We start from the raw sequence: 17,704 nt of genomic DNA on the forward strand, positions 1-17,704 counted from the left end.
GAGCAGGAGGGTTGCTCATGGTGGTGTGGAAGGCAGAACAGGCTGCTGGTGTGTGGAAGAATAATGGCAGGGCTTTCCTTGTGCCACAAGCCCTTTCTCTGAGGCTTTAAGGGCTACTGGGGAAGGGGAACTATAGAGTTCTGATGAGTGAGGACAGAGTGGCTACCAGGGCACCTGTGGGAAATCCTGGAGGCCAGTTTTTCAAAATAACCATAGCTGTGCTGTCTACACACACCCTATTTCAAAATAACTATTTCAAAATAGGTGTTATTCCTCATAAAATGAGGGTAACAGATTTTGAAATGAAATAGCCCATTATTTCAAAATAATTTTGAAATAATAGGCTTGCTGTGTAGATGCTCACTTTGTTATTTCGAAATAATGCTGCGGTGTAGACATGCCCTAAGATGCCATTGAACTGCTCACTTCATTAAAGTCAAGAGGGAATTCTTTTCAAAAACAGATGGCACAATCTGGCTTGTTTTAGTTAGAGAATGATCCTTTTCTCAGGGAAGTCAATAGAGATGATTCCTGGCCACATTTAAAGAAATTGCAAAAGCATCACTGAAGTCATAGCACCAGGATTTCACTCTTGCAGATTTTCTTTCCCTTCACCATTTGCTACAATGGGAATGGAATCGGGCCCTTACGTTGTATTATGTTTTTAAAAGTTGGAAAATAAGTTGAAGCTGTAATACTGATGGAGTTTGTGCTACATTCCATCCCTCTGCCCCCAAATTGCAATGTTTTTTAAAAAGTGTTTCCACTGCTTTTCTAAAATACAAAGTGGATTTTGATTTATATTGAAGGAGAAAAAAAACCAACCAGATTTTACAAGAAGCAATAGAACACAAAACATTAAAACCCAGCACATTTTACATACACTCCACAAAATTTATGAAGCTAAAATTATTTATTAGGTATTGAAAAATGGCACTACGGTCCTCATAAATTAATGTATTTAGAAGACACGTATTCACAGGTTCTCTCTGTACTGCAGTATCTCTCACAATTTTGGAACTCATGAAAGGATGTTGGGAAGGCCAAAAATGTAATTGGATTTAAAAAAAGAATTAAATATGTTCATGGAGGTCCATCAATGGCTATAAAACAAATTGGTCAGGCATGCAATCCCATGCTGTGGGTATCTCTAAGCCTCTGACTGCCAGATGCTGGAAGTGGATGACAGTAAATGGATCACTTGATAATTGCCCTTTGACACATGTGACACTGGTCACTGGACGAAGACAAGATACTGGGTAGATGGAACATAGATCTGAACCAGTATAGGCCTCCATATGTTCTTATGCAGTTGTATGCCACATATTACTATTTGTTTCCTCACTGGATGAGTGTGTAAGTGTTTTAAAATTAGTTTGTTTGTGAATAATCCTTCAGGCAGCTTTGAAGTTTAGTTTCCAGAAACATTTATGCCAGTAAAACTTGTATCCTCACAGACAATGAACATAAAAAGGTGTCAGATACAGAGACATAGAAGGTTAGACCAGATGCCATGGTGGCAGCAGGCTAGGAATTGCAATCAGGAATTGGATCTGGTATTAGGAATCAAAAGCGTGTTTGGAAAAAAGCAAGACTAGGACTAGGAGCTAGGGTGGAGCTGGTACAGGACTGGAAATAAGTCACAGTCAGAATTGAGCAGGATCAGGAAGATTAGGCTGAGATCTGTGGAGGCTGTCAATACCATTAGGATCAGTTGCAAGCAGACTGAGCTGCTATTTCTCCAGTGAGGCTTATATACCTGCCCTGAAAGTCACCAGACCAGTTCCTGGTTTCTGGGTTGACTGGAGCCTGTACAGGAAAGGCTCATCACTGCATGTGGCTTATTGAAGAGCAAAAAAACAGCAATACTGGATGAGATCTAAGGTCCATCTAGCCCAGTATCCTGTCTTCTGTCAGTGACTAATACCAAGCATTCCAGAAGGAGTGAACAGAACAGGTAATCATAGGTAACAGGTAATCCAGAGACATATGTCCTAGATCTAGTTCCGGGAGGACTCTTCGCCTCCCAAAGGTTTGTTCACAAACAAAGACAAAGCTAATTTCTATACAAGTCTGTACAAACATTCATAACAAAAAAGTTTGCATTATTCACCCAGCCATCTCATAAACTATGGCAACCTGAATTGCTTAAATTCATTTCATATCATCATATCATCTCCACTAATTATAATACACATGTGATGTTGTATGCTCTCAACTTGGCCTTGTCAACAAAAATTAATTATCTGACAGAACTAATTATTTCAAGACTTCTGAACATACTCAGCAGGGATCAACGTTGCCCTTTTAACATGCAAGTCTCAGTTCCCCAACCACGTTGCATGCAACATACAATATTTGATTTCCATTAGTACCACCAGTTACTGCTCTAATGTGATTACATTCTTGCTAAATCTCTCCATTTAAAAAAATCATTTTCCTTTCCTTTTAAAGAATTGCATTCTTTCTAAAAATTACATTTGCTATATTACTAATTAAAAGAACACATTGCTTACCTTACTTATGCTAGTAATACCATTGATTTCAACAGAAGTCTTGGGTGAGTAATATGAGCAAGATATGACTGATTTATGTTAAGAGAAAGCATTGTCGCAATGATTTTTAACACAGATGAGGGGCCGTAATTTCAGAATGCTAATATCAGCACTATTAAGTGGCAGTACTTAAAATAGTGCTGGTAAATATTTTTTGCCTGGGAAATGCAGGAAGCATGTCTGAATGTTTCCATCAAATTTGATTACATGCTGATTGCAGATGTTCTTGTAAGTTATTCAACTCTTGATTATCAGGAAAGTTTACCAGATGTCATGCAGTAAGAAACTAGAATGGTGGATCCAAATGTACATACTATAGCACTATGAAAAAATTGAAATGGCACTCACTTATGAATTTTATAAATTAGATCTTTTACGTTATCAGGATTTCAAATCACGGAAGAAGCTACATCTCAAATTATCTGCATATATATAGTAAAAAGATAGTCTGATTGCTTTCTATTTTTATAAGCTAGTTTCAAAAGTACAAAGTGCCCTGTCCCTGTGAAATATTGGACAGTGACCTAAAAAGTGATTATTAGCCTCCCATTTCTTCAAGTTTTAGCACTAAACAGTAGGAGCTCAGGCTGAAATGTGCTCCCTATTTTGAGGACTTAAAATGGTGCATAGGCTTTGTGCTGTCCGGTTCTGTAGATGGGTGAATTTCACTTCAAGAAAGCTGAAAGTACAAATGGCAGTGGCTCAAATCCACAACACAGATGAGTGTTAAAGGCAAAAAGATATTTTGACATTGCCATTACACTAATTCGGTGCTACCATAGCAGTAGTACCTCCTGCCTCTATAATACTGTCCCTGAGGACTGGTGTGACAGCTGTTTCTTTCCCTCTGTTTCATCTTTGTTGAAGGGCAAAATTAAAAATTTGCATAAAGTCACCAGCAGTAGGGGTCTGTGCATGAGCATGTTAAAAGGCAAGAGCATTACTACACACTTGTTGACATTTAACCCTGTCATGTGACCCGGCTTGGAACAACTCTAGATGACGTGGGAATCAAAAGTGTCACTGACAATTTTGCTACACTATTGCTCCTCTCCCCGCTTTGATGCTACTAGAGGAGCTATAGTGGTGTTAGCAGAGGTTGGAATTTTTTTAAAGAAATGCCTAGTATAAAAAAGTTTACATTTTTAATAAATAGTGGGGGTAACTGACAATTGGAACTGTCACAATTCAGGGCAGTTGTGCTTGTATTCTCCTTCTCCTTCATGGTCCCTGAAGCTCCTTGCTCCTGAGTCATCAACTCTCTTTGGTAGAGACCCATGTCTCTCTCCCTCTTGTCAAGGGGTTTTCAAAGCTGTCCAATTCCCTGCCTACTCTGGGATATCCCCAGCAAGCCAGACCATCATAAAAGCCTATCCTTTGCTTTCTCTCTAGAGATTATGAATGATTTAATTGTCAGGAGTAGCAAGTAACCACAGGGCTCTTTATAAGTAAGAATATTTGTTTGGTGAAAGCATCATATTGAAAACAATGCAAGAAGCTTCACAATACAAAGCTTACCATAGGTCACCACTGTAACATTCTTTTCACTAAAGACCAACCCAATACACTTAGATTGCTTTTATTAAATGCCACTGTTGAATTAAATGCAAAAGGGATTGAACCTGATCACACATATATATCCAAACATTCATAAACAAACAAAGAAACAAAGAAAGAAACAAACAAATCCTGTCTTGCTTTTGCTTAAGGGTTGCTCACACTAACTCACTGGCCGGGTGAGTTAAATGTGAGGGGAAGGAGCAGGGATTGATGCAAGATGTCCCATCTTTTATAGGACTTTTCTCCCATTGAAGTTTATACATTTTGCCGTGTCAGTTCTTAATCAATCACCATCCATTCTGTTTAACATCTGTTTATCTGGGAGTTATTCTTTATTCTGACATCAGTATGTTGGTGGTTTCTTCCCAGTGTTATTTCAAGGCTGTTTTATTTGTAAAGGGATGGTTGCTCTTAACACTGCAAGGTTGTCCATAAAGTCCTGCATTGGTCTGCTTTGTTTTGGGTCTCAATTTATAGTACCTTGATGCCTCTGAGTCTTCCATCCCTTTCTCTCCCTTCTTCCACCATCTGGACTCTGAGGCTAGGTCTAGACTGCAGGCTTTTTGTGCAAGAAGCTTTAGTCAGAAGAGATCTTCCGCAAAAACTTCTTGTGTAAGAGCATGTCCACACTGCAAAAGTGCATTGAAAAAGCAATGTACTTTTGTGAAAGAGAGTGTCTAGACTGCATGGATGCTTTCTCAAAAGTAAGCACTGATTGGTATGCACAGAATGGCCACCAGGGCACCTGTACTTTTTCCTCTTTTTGCGCAAAAAAACCCTCTTCCCCGTCCACACTCGCCTTTTTGCAAAATAACTCTTTTGCAAAAAGGCTTCTTCCTCGTAGAAAAAGGAATACCAATTGTGTAAAAACCCCTCTTTTCTTTTGATTCTCTTACACAAAAACATGCTCGAAGTGTGGAAAAATGGCCATTTTTCTGCAAAAACTATGTAGTGTAGACATAGCCTGAAACTTCTGAACCTACAAGTTGTTGTCTCTCCGAACAATCACATTCCAAACTCATTCACTCCTCTTCCCCAGGAACTACACAATTATACAAAAAGTATTAATCTGTTTCAATACAGGGCTCCTATTAGTACAATCTTTTAATTATTTATTATATTTTCTTTATAACACAACCTATATTCTAATTACTTCTAAGAGCAGCAGTGTGATCATGCTGAATCACAGGGATTCTTCTGATCTCCCTCTCTCATAATGGAAGATTACAGAGCTCAAAAGATTACAAAACTTATTCACATTAAACTGAAACTTACATTTACATTATACTGTATTGGGCGAAGCCTTTACACAGCAACCACAGTTCCAAACTTGAGCTCTGAGAGGTGTCAGTCTTTCAGAACTGACAGCTAGGTTAACCGTGTCTCACTTTCACAACCAAAGCCACCATGAACAGTTCAGTCATTTCTTTAAAGAGCTCAGGCCTGAGATTTGGCCTCATGGAACAGGTGAGAAGTAGACCATAGCCTATTCCCCTGGGCATAACTCTGAAAAGCTGAATTTTTGCATATCCAGAGGCGGCAAATTTGTACTTGCCACCCTCTAGATATTTTCTGGGAAAGCCACATTATACCTTTTGTTCCAAAAGTTCATTCTTGTGTGGCACATTGTTCAATACAGTTCTTTTAACACTCAAGTCTCCCATCCATCACATCTCCCTTGAGGGGTTACATACAATCTGGACCCACAATAATACATACATCATTCATTAAATACAATGGGCTTCAAAGATACCCAGTAAAGGCTCCCAAGGATATGGCAGGAAACTGCTATATCTATCACAGGTTATGATGGATCCTCATTACTGGCAAATTTAAAATCAAATCATAGAATCATAGAACACTAGAACTGGAAGGGACTTTGAGAGGTCATCGAGTTCAGTCCCTTGGGTTCTAAGTAGTACGGCAGGACCCAGTACTACTTAGACCATCCCTGATAGATGTCTATCTAACCTGCTCTTAAATATCTCCAGAGATGGAGATTCTACAATCTCTCTAGGCAATGTATTTAATCACTCTGACAGTTAGGAAATTTTTCCTAATGTCCAACCTAAGCCTCCCTTTCTGAAGTTTAAGCCCATTGCTTCTTGTCCTATCTTCAGAGGCCAAGGAGAACAATATTTCTCTCTCCTCCTTGTGACACTTTTTTGTGTATGGATATTCTCAGAGATGCACTCTAATTCAAACAAATTATTTCAGGGAAGTTCTACAGCCTGTATTATGAAGGTCTGACTAGCTTAGAATCTTTGAAAAGAAACGTTTACTCCTTAATGTGTTTTCTTCATTTTTGAGCACTTAGGAAATGCTTTATGCTCAACACACAAATTAAAAGTGGAGGACTTGATCCTTGGATGCTCCTCTGAGATGGTCTGTTGACTTGTGAGGGAGGGCAGAGTTCTGTTGCAAGAGAAAATCCTTCTACAAGAAGTCTACAGCCCAGCATCAATTCTTCCTTCTTTCTCTTCTATCTGCCCCATTGCAGTAGTACCTCAGATATAGAACTGTGAAATGCTGTGACTGATATCTTCTGAAAGCGGAGTGTAGACTGCAGAATCTGAAGAGTAAAAATGTCTGAGAATGTGAAATAATCTTTTTCTTCCTTTGGTTATTACTGTCTGACCAGTAAATCGTCATGTGTGCATCATATACATCTGGGCTGCTGGATGTGAATGTGCAATCAATCTGCAGAGTTGTGAGTAATACAGGCAGTCTAGTTACAATAGCTAAGAGAGGAATTTGAAATAACCTTGTCCAAAAGAATAACTGCTTTCCAAAGCATAAATATTTAGCAGTGTTCCTGCACAGTTCAGTCTCACAGACAGTGTTGATAGTCACCCCAACAAGAGAAGACCTCTAATAAGAATATACCTAATGTATATGTAATATAACAGTGTTGATATATTAATATCTCTGACTGCGTGGAATTCTCTTCAAACAAGATTATGCTTGGACTGGAGGTATAGGGCAGTATGGGGAGATTTATTTTATTCTTTACATAGGATGTTACAATGCCGCTTACTCAGCATGGTCATGGACTATTGTTTTACTCTCTACAATAATGTGCTGTGAAATATGGTCTCACGTTGATATGATGCAAAAGACACTAGAGTAAATGCTGTGGTTCATAAAAGGTCTTTATGACACACTCAGTGAAACTTTATGAAAATGTAGTATGATTCCTAGTCTTGTTTATCCTATCCATTTACCCTCCCTCCCTTTACTTGTCTCCCCAGCCAGCAGGAGCAGAGAGTTGAATATATAACATGCATTCAGACTCAAGTAGTTAAGGAATGCTAGATAACTCTTAACAATGCCTACTGTAGTTTACTAACAAGTGGGGCATCAGAAGTATGATGATACCAATTGGGGGCCTCAGAACTAATTAAAAAGGACTAATGCTCTAAATCATGGTATTTCATCAGCTAATATATAATAACTCAATTGGTATACAAGTATTACTGTAGATTCTACTTTTGTGAAGGGATATTATATTGTCATTAGCACCACTTGTAATTTTTGTATATGTGTATGTATTATTAAGGCAACTTGAGCATAGGATAGGTGCCATTTTCTAATAAAATATAAACATTGTGTTAAAAGTTTACATTTGTCTCTAAAGGCAACACCAGTTCAGTAATAAGACATGAGTGAAAATGCATAGACTACAATGCAAGATGTTATAGTATTATTTTGTAAAGCACCCCTTAGATCACATCTGACATATTATGTGCAGTGGTGGTTACTGTACGAGAAGGAGGATACTGTCTCACTGGAGAAGATGAGGCTTACTGCAATATAGATTTCGGGTTATTAAGTATTCCAGTTATGAAGGACAGTTACGGTAATTTGGTTTATTTTCATTTGAGGAGACTTCAAAGTCACTCACTTTATGCTTCCAAAGGTTCAAAAACCAGGAAATATAGTTTTTAAATTAAGGAGCCTTGATATTAAAGGAAAAGAAAATTCAGGCAGAACAACTTTATGCTAAGTTTAATAAAAATATTGAACAAGTGTCTGAAGAAATGACTGAAGAAAGGAGAATGGGTGTGCAGCAAAGTAACCTAGATTTGTTTCTGTAAAATTAAGGATAGAAGGATACGACAAAGATGAAGGAAAATAAGAAAGATAAGCCAGAAGCAGACAGGATCAATGGTTTCTTGCAAGTGGGAGCTATTCAACTTTATCTGCTTCAAGAAAAAAAGAAGAAAAAAATATTTTTAATCCTGGAAGAGTTGCCAGTCTGAATTGTGTGTTCCTAAAAGAAACAGGAACAAAATTTAAAGTCCAGGACATGTTTTGGTTTTTGTGTAATGTCAGATTGAATTTTCAACCTGAAATATGTGCAAACACACACAGACACACACACATATGGTTGTAAGCTATATTAATTTGAAAGTCCATACAAAGTAAAAAATGATTTTGGGGGAAAACACTTATTTTGGCTTTTCTGATTTTGGTTTTGGGAAGAGGGATAAATTTCAAAACCTTCACCACCAATCGTTAACTTTAAGCACTCAGCAACTGACCTTCCAATAGTTTTCTCTTAGGGTACGTCTAGACTACATGCCTCTGTCGCCAGAGGCATGTAGATTAGGCTACCAGGCATAGGAAAATGAAGCAGCGATTTAAATAATCGCTGCTTCATTTAAATTTACATGGCTGCTGTGCTGAGCTGACAAACAGCTAATCAGCTGTTTGTCAGCTCAGCGCTGTAGTCTGGACGCACAGGTGTCGACATCAAAGGCATTTGTCGACCTCCCAGGTATACCTCATCCCAGGAGGCAAATAAGTTAATTCGAAATAACGCATCTATATACAAAAACTAATTGGAAATAGCATTTTGCTATTTCGAAATAGTGTGTCCACTTTGATTGGATGCTGGATCGCATTTAAGGGCAGCTGAAACCGATTCTAGCAGGGCATCAGATCAGTAGTTGCTTTGGGTATGTCTACACTAGCCCCCTAGTTTGAACTAGGGAGGCTAATGTAGGCATTCAAAATTGCAAATCAAGATCAGGATTTAAATATCCCGCGCTTGATTTGCAAGTTCCTGGCCAGTCGCCATTTTTGAAATTTGCAAGCCCGGACTAACTGCCCGCGTCTACACGTGGCAGGGAAACGGGTGTTCTAAATAAAGCCCCTAAATCGAACTACCTGTTAAACCTCCTTGAAGCTGGCCCAGGACTGCACCCCAGCCCCTGTGCTGCCTATAGTGTGGTGTGGGGAGGGAGGGGAGATGTGCCTTGCCTCTGTGTAGAGGGGGCATCTGGAGGGAGGGCAGTGTGCAGTATCTCTCCCTGGGGTTAGGAGACTGTTATGTGCCTTCACACCTAGACGCATGTGGGGAACAGGCCAGGGCCCCTGAATGGCACCCAGCTGGGGCCACATGTCCTGGATAGCATGGCAGATGCACAGGTTGTCAAGGCCGATGCGCACGGTCCCTGGGCTTCCCCTACCTTCCCCTTCCCCTCCCGCCCCGCATATGGGGACCGGGACGGCACTCACATGTAGAGGCCTCGGGGGTCCTGGGTGCTGGACACGTGCCCTGCAGGCTCCTGACTGCTGTCATCCTCCTCTTCCTTCTCTTCCCCAGTGTCAGGGGCAGGGCCCTCTGCCCCGGGGTTGATGATGACCAGGGGGGCACGGACCGTCTGACCCCCCAGGATGCAGTCCAGGGTCTCATAATGCGGACAGGCCTCTGGGTCAGCCCCTGGTTGGGAGGCCCTGGCATAGGCCTGCCGCAGTTCTTTAATTTTGCTGCACACCTGCTCCTGGCTGAGCATGTGGTCTCTGGTGGCCAGGCTGGCAGCCAAGCGGCTGTAGACGGCCGCATTCCTACGCCTAGTGCAGAGATCATGGGCATTGGAGGCCTCCCCCCAAACCTCAATGAGGCCCACGATCTCCGCAGTAGACCAGGAAGCACCCACCTTTTGCGGCCCCTGGCAGGCTCCTGAGAGCTGCTAGCCTGGTCCTGGGGAGCGGTGGAGGGCTGGGTGGCAGCGGGTTGCTGGCTCATGCTGTGCCAGGTGAATGGTCTGCTGGCTGTGTGCTGGCAGGCTTGCAACTGGCACAGGCACTGTGGCCAGAGTCTGCCCCTTTAAAGGCTCCGGGGCTGGAGAGGGGAAGCAGACAAGTTTTCCTGGTTGTGCCCAGAGTATCCACCAGGGCTCCCTGGGAAGGGCTAGAGGCCCCCTAATTTGAAATAAGTGTCTACATTTCACTTATTTTGAATTAGCTATTTCCAATTTGGTGTTATTCCTCGTAGAATGAGGTTTACCAAATTTGAAATAAGGCCTCCACTATACTTTGAATTTATTTCAAAATAGTGGTTTGTATGTGTAGACGCTATTAAAGTTAATTCAAAATAACAGCTGTTATTTTGAATTAACTTTGTAATGTAGACATACCGTTATAGGTCATGTTTTCTAGAACTTTAATCATTTTTGTTGCCTTTCTCTGGACCTTCCTCAATTTCTCCACATCTTTCTTGAAATGTGGTGCCCAGAACTGAACACAATATTCCAACTGAGGCTTAATCAGTGCAGAGTAGAGCAGAATACTTCTCGTTTCTTGCTCACAAGATATGTGTTAATGCATTCCAGAATCATATTTGCTTTTTTTGCAACAGTGTCATACTGTTGACTCATATTTAGCTCATGGTCCACTATAACCCTAGATCCCTTTCTGCAGTACTCCTTCCTAGACAGTCACTTCTCATTCTGTAAGCGTGAAATTGACTGTTCCTTCCTAAGTGGAGTACTTTGCATTTGTCCTTATAAAACTTCATCCTATTTACCTCAGACCATTTCTTGAGTTTGTCCAGATCATTTTGAATTATGACCCTATCCCTCAAAGCACTTGCGACCCCTCTCAGCTTGGTATCATCCACAAACTTAATAAACATACTCTCTATGCCATATCTAATTATATTGATTAAGATATTGATCAGAACTGGTCCCAAAACAGGCCCTTATGGAACCCCACTTGTTAAGCCCTTCCAGCATGACTCTGAGTCATTAATAACTACTCTGTGAGAATGGTTATCCTGCCAGTTACCTTACCATAGCCCTATCTAGGTTACATTTCCCTAGTTTATTGATAAGAAGGTCATGTGAGAACATATCAGATGTTTTACTGAAGTCTACTGTATTCCACGTCCACCACTTCTCCCTTATCTGCAAGACTGATCATATCAAAGAAAGTTATCAGATTGGTTTGACATTATTCATTCTTTACAAATCCATGCTGACAATTGCCTATCACCTTATTATCTTATGGTCTTAAGTTTATTAATTCTCGAGCTCCATACATTTTGTCTCTATATATTTGCTCTGCTCTCACCTATTCTGCTCTCACCTATTTATGCTATCATGTGCCGAAAGTGTCCGTCTGCTATGTACATTGGACAAATATCTCAGACACTTCGCCAAAGGATTAATGCCCACGAAACAGATATCAGACAAGATCACAAAGAAAAAACAGTTTCTTGCCATTTTAACCAGAAAGGACACTCTCTCAATGACTTAACCACCTGCATTCTGCTACAAAGACCTTTTACACCTGCACTTGAAAGGGAATCCTCTGAACTGTCATTCATGTTAAAATTCGACACTCTCCGGGAAGGAATGAACAAACACTCAAACTATCTTACCCATTACCAAGATAGCTTCCCCAATTATCACCTCTAATACCAGTAGCTCACAGACATCCCACTCTCCCCACCTCTAATATCATCAATTCACAGACACTTACCTTCCTTCCTTCCCCCCCCCCCCCCGTGCATCCCCCTCCTGTTCTGAAATGTGATTTGTCCTTTTCATATGTGTTCATTTTTTTTAATTGTATCCTTTGGTATATATGGTTGTGACTATTTTCTTCCACTATTTGATCTGAGGAAGTGGGTCTGGCCCACGAAAGCTCATCATCTAATAAACCAGCTTGTTAGTCTTGAAAGTGCTACATTGTCCTGCATTTTGCTTCAGCTACCCTAGACTTACACGGCTACATTTCTATCACTATTCTGCCTGTATATCTGTCTGCTCAGTTCCTTCTATTGTCAACAAATCTGCTGTCTCCAACCCATTATTTTTTATTGTGTTGTTTTTCTGCTAGCACAAACACTGTCTGTTAAGTATGGTTTGGTTTGATGCTGTCTTTTCATAATCATGAGTTAGCAGTTTCTAGCAGAATAGTTTTCCATTGATTCTTAACTTTGTTGAAACTGTTTGCCTCTTTCACCTAAGCCAACATTTCAAACTCATTTTGGACAAAAGTTATATACTCTCAATTGATTCTGTACAAGTCTAAATGCAGTGGACCTGCTGAACACTGTATCTTTTTATGTTTGAGGTTAACAGTTCAACTAGGGGGATAAAAATCAGGCTGATGCATGTGACAGTGTATATAATGCAAGATGAAAGTTACTATGAAGAATTCAGGGTCCATTTAACTGAAGTTTATGAAACATTTTATAGGATTTAAAGGGAGTCTTTTAAAATGTACATTTATTACAAACACTAGGGTTATTAAATTGCATTATATATTTAGCTTTTTACCATTGATTTTTTTTGTACAAGCCAGAAACACTCTGTAGGTGCAACTCAGAAGTACTTCGCATTAGTTCCAGATGTGCTGATACCAAAATTTATTCCTTGAATTTATGAACCATCATTGCACATCTTCTGCTAATGAATTCATAACTCCTGACCTGTAAGTGAACTGAGTTATCACACTGTTGGTCATCATTTATACACAAACATAAAACTCTTTTTCCTTTAAGGTTAAGGTTGCTAAATTAACACTCAGTTCGGAAATATTCCTAATATACATAGAAATAAATTAAGGGATGGCATATGAACACTCCATTTAAAGTATAAGAGTGTGTGTGTGTGTGTGTGAGAGAGTGTGTGTATAAAAGATATCACTTTAGACATTCCAAAAAAACCCTCTACCCAGCACTTGTGCATAGCTTTGTTTTACAGTTCCATAAAAATTTCCAATACATATACACCCACTCTATCATAAATATTTTAAATAGGAACTTCAGACTCTTACAAACCACCATTCCCATTACAGTCACAGCCACATACTGTCTTCCTTCCAAATACCCTCTTTGATAGGGATTTACCTTAAAGTGTAGGTTAAAGAAGACTGTACTCTGAAGTAGTTCTCCATAATCACACTTTCAAGCTTTGTCCAAAGACAGCTTACTCCCAGGATGTCTCCCTGAAAGCATAAACTCCTTGTACCTGTCACCTCAGAAAACCACTCCATCTTTCCTCACCATTTTTTTCTTATGAGACTAATGCACCTATTCCAGCTATTAGGGAAAATCAGGAGAAGAGCTCTGTGCCTCAACATGGTATCCTAAAAGCTTGGCATTATCTCAGACTCTTAAATTGTAATGGTTATAAAATAACTGTTAACAGCTTGCTCAATTACAATCTAATTTCAAATACAGTTTATGCACATCTTTTAAAGGTGATTTAGCTATATGAAAAGTTTAAAGGGAATATAACAAGCTGTTCTTCAACAGAACCAAAAGAACATTAGGTGCTATGACAGATTTCAAATCCATCTACCACCTAATTTTTTTCTATGAACTGTAACTATACATTAAGCAGTTGATACTAGCAGGGGCAGTGCACACATAGCAACAATTATAAGTCCAAAGACCGGAGATGTGGTAAGACCTTCCTCAAACAGTACACAAATGCTTCACAAACAATCCTGAATTTTCCCTCAAAATTCCTTTGAGAAGAGAAGTACTATTTACCTCAATTTAACCATAGAGAACTGAGGAACTGAAGGATTATGTGTCTTGCTCAAGATCACACATGAAAACTGTGGCAAGCCTCGGAACTGACCTGGGATTCTCCTGCAGCCCAATCTAATATCTTCAATACAAGGCAGTCTTGAAAAATAATTCAGTGAATTTTCAGCTTTGTAAGTATGGAAATTTTCAGTGAAACAGGTACACTAGCAGTTGAATCATGGGGTAGCTAAAAGTTCCACTTACAATGGCACAATATCTATTATTCCATTAAGTGTTTCTAGTGCAACAATTTTTATGTATTTATTTTTATTTCATTCCACTTTGAAGTTAAAAATTCTACAACATTTCTTGTTCATTTCACTTTTCCTCTCACTGTAAATTTCTCTCTCTTACTGTGTGTGGACATATATTACTTTTAAAAAGATGCACCACAATGTAGCCCACCTTATTTCATTTTACTCTTGCCTCCTATGCATGGTTCAACAAAAAAAATATTTTATAGAAATGTCAATTCTTTCCCCTCTGCCATTTATATAGTTTATAAGTTGCTGTGGGTATTTTCAGACATTGTGACATACAGTATTTCACATTAAATGGCTAGACTGCAGGATTCATGCGAAATGGAAGCTTACAGATGGCTGATTGTGAAAACATCTGAATACATAAGGCAGCAGCTTCATACTGCAATAGTGCAATTAATTGTATCTGCTGCTTCCTATTTCAGTATATATAAGACTTTTATAAAAAAAATTACTTATGAACGTATTCATCACAGGAAACAATTCAACAATTACAAGTAATACAAGAGGGAAAACGATCACACAATTTACCAAATAAATAAATATTGTTTCTTAAAGTTAAGCTGAATGGTGAATTCTAAGTTTAATTTATTTACAGAACAATCTTCCTGATAATGATTTCAGTGAATGTTTATTTTTAACTTACAGTAGAATTAGAGAGATAGAATGAATAATATCAGCATGTCCAGAATTACCACAAATATATGGAAAATGACAGTGAAAGTGAGTCAGGTAGAAGTATATTTTAAAGGGAATTTAGAAGAAAGAGGCAGCAAAATTTCCTATCAAAGGTCACCAGTAACATCTGCTTTTTCTTTCTCTACTTCCATGCAGTGCACTCCCATTTTATGTCAGTGGGAGTTCTTCACATGTCTAAGAGAGAAATATCACTCAAGATCAGCTATGAGAATCTGAAAAGATAAAACTAACCCTTTGAAATCCTGATGATGCTTTCCTTTTACATCCCAAATTCCTAATGATTTCCAAGAAAGGTTGGGACTTAAAAGGAATCCAGGCTCCTAGAGTCTGAGTCAAAAGGGTGTACATAGATGTGTAGAAATCATAAGCTAAATATTTTATTCTAGAAGATTTTCAAAAGTGATGTTTTTGAGAGAAACATTTTCATTTTTTAAATCAGTCCTTTATTCTCACAACCCACTTACCCCATCATTTGCAATATATGATGGCACCTTTCCTGAGCTTTCTACCCTGACAGCTTCTAATATCAGCATGTCCATAATTACATAAATTTAACTCTTAGTTGACTATTAGTCCTGCAGCCAACAAAATCATGTATTTAGCGAGAAGGGGAGCAACATTTACAGGAATTTGCAGTCCAATGGTTATTTTTACTAAATAGCAGATTAGTGCCATTATAGCACACATAAAACTTGAACTGCTGCCTATGAAAGCTGTGTAAGACTCAGTAGGTCTATCAGCAACTCCACTGGTTGCCAGCAGTAATAACTGTGCACCTCAAGCAAGTCACTGCAAAAACATAATACACTGAGTACAAGCTTTGAAACACACAGTCTAACTTTGAAAGGGAAAAAAATTATAATGTATAGAGCATTTGAACAATGAAAATGCACAGTAAAAAAAAAGAGTACTAATGCAGGAAAAATCTTCTGATCTTAGGAGGGAGAGGGAAAATGTGAATTTCACATCTGATGTTTAATATTTCAGTAACAAAGGTTTTTTTGCCTTTTTAAAGTGTGGCATATTCAAAATTTCAAATGGAAAATTCAAAACAGTCTACATACATACAACATGACAAACCTCTGTTAAAGGGTAGAGATGATCTGTGACGGCTAAGAGTGGGGGGAGGGAGGAGAGTGAGGGCAGCTTGCTTTAGCAGTGTTACTGAGCATGCTTGGTCCATGTGAGCATGCTCAGTACAAGCCAATCAGTAATTCTTGGGTTTATGGGCATGTGACATTGCATGCTCCCTAGATAATGCATCTGTTAAAAAAATTAATAAAATTGTGAAATCACATTCTTCAAAGTTAGGAAATACTAGAATTAAGATTGTGCTCACACTGGAGTGTTTAAACAAAAGTGCACTTAGGAAATGTTAGTGTATTGCAGTGGGATCCACATGGACACTTAGCGCCCGGAAGGCTTGCTATAGATAGATTTACCCCACAGCTTGCCATGAAATGAGTTTATACAGGCAAACCTTGAATCAGCTTTTTTTTCCAAGAAACAGCTCCCTTGTTCTCTGTCCACTTTTCACCTGTAAAACCATTCAACTCAAAGATCCTAGTGCTAGACCATATGGGATAGTGGAGAGAACATATTTTCCTTTTGTGCATTTGCTCTGCAACACAATGGAATGGTTTGTTTAGGGATCACAGCTGCAGATTAAAATAGGTTTGTATCATTAAATGAACAAAACATGAGTAATATCCACTGCAACAAGTTTCTCGGTAAGAAATTGCTTCTGCACCATTGAAGTCAAATGAAGTATTGCCATCAACTTCAGTGGTGTGGGGTTAGTCATCTAGTCCATATTCAGACAGGATAGAGCAATGCTGTGAACCAAGAGGCCAGAAATCTTGAGTATGCCTTCAAAAATCATGACATTTAAAAAACAATACATTTGTAGTTGCCTCCTGGATTTTGAGTCCTTAGAGTTCATGTTTCAAGCTCTTCTCCATAACCAAGACAGCCAGAGATTATATTTCATTTTTAAAGAAACTGAAAGTGGATGTTGTGATATATTCACATTACTCTAGAAGGTGGAGATTTCAGAAAAAATATTGGAGAGATCTGCAGTAAAATTGTAAGAGTTGGCAATATTGAATTCACACATTCTGCCTAGTCACTGTATTGGTGCAGTTACTGCAGCCAGCTCTATGGAATCTCCAGGACAAAGCCTGCAGAGAATTATTTCACTCTTTCTATAATTATATGACAGTAATTACAATATAGCATTACATTAGAAGCTTACATAGAATTGATCATGAAACGTCTAATGGAATTTTTAAAAAATTACCTTTAGAAAAATGGATAAAAAATGGTTTAGATCAGTAGAGACCAAAAGGGCATGTCTATATTATGGAGAAGATCAACCCTCTGGAGGTCAATCTTTTAGCACTCAACTTAGCAGATCTAATATAGACTCCCAAATCAAATGCTGAGGGTAGTTCCTGCCACAGTCCTGTGGTCCTCATTCTGTGAGGAGTAAGGGAAGCTGACGGGAGCTGAGAATGTAGACACAAAGGACAGTGTAGATGCAATAACGTCCTCTATCAACAGAACTCTGTCGACAAAAGGTGTTATTCCTCACAGAATGAGGTTTACCACCGGTGACAAAACTGCCGAGTTCTGTCGACGTAATCGCAGGTATAGTTTTGTTGACAAAAGGCCATTTTTGTTGACAAAACCCTGTAGTCTAGACATCCCCCCCACAGTGTAGACGCATTAGTGGCTCAGCTTAAGGTAAGCCGAATCCAGCTATGCATTTTGCCAGTTTAGATCAGGGCCATATGTTT

At 39.1% G+C, this 17,704-nt stretch overlaps 1 protein-coding gene and 1 long non-coding RNA gene across 10 annotated transcripts in view; one reads left to right on the forward strand and one right to left on the reverse strand.

The window, feature by feature from the left end:
* RALYL (RALY RNA binding protein like) overlaps positions 1-17,704 on the reverse strand; it is a 566,823-nt gene that overhangs the window by 291,848 nt on the left and 257,271 nt on the right. Inside the window, exon 1 of one of the 9 annotated variants that reach the window (XM_075920456.1) lies at positions 2,517-2,606. The exons of the other annotated variants lie outside the window; for them this stretch is intronic. The gene's annotated coding sequence lies outside the window, so the exon portion shown is untranslated. Of the gene's footprint in view, positions 1-2,516; positions 2,607-17,704 lie in introns of those variants that run through there. 9 annotated transcript variants of the gene reach the window in all.
* Positions 13,861-17,704, forward strand: part of LOC112544055 (uncharacterized) — a 37,082-nt gene continuing 33,238 nt past the window's right edge. The window contains exon 1 of the long non-coding RNA XR_012901348.1: positions 13,861-14,078. This is a non-coding gene — a long non-coding RNA (uncharacterized LOC112544055). The remainder of the gene's footprint in view (positions 14,079-17,704) is intronic.

Source organism: Pelodiscus sinensis, chromosome 2 (genome assembly GCF_049634645.1).
Source record: "Pelodiscus sinensis isolate JC-2024 chromosome 2, ASM4963464v1, whole genome shotgun sequence".
Classification (NCBI taxonomy): domain Eukaryota; kingdom Metazoa; phylum Chordata; order Testudines; family Trionychidae; genus Pelodiscus; species Pelodiscus sinensis.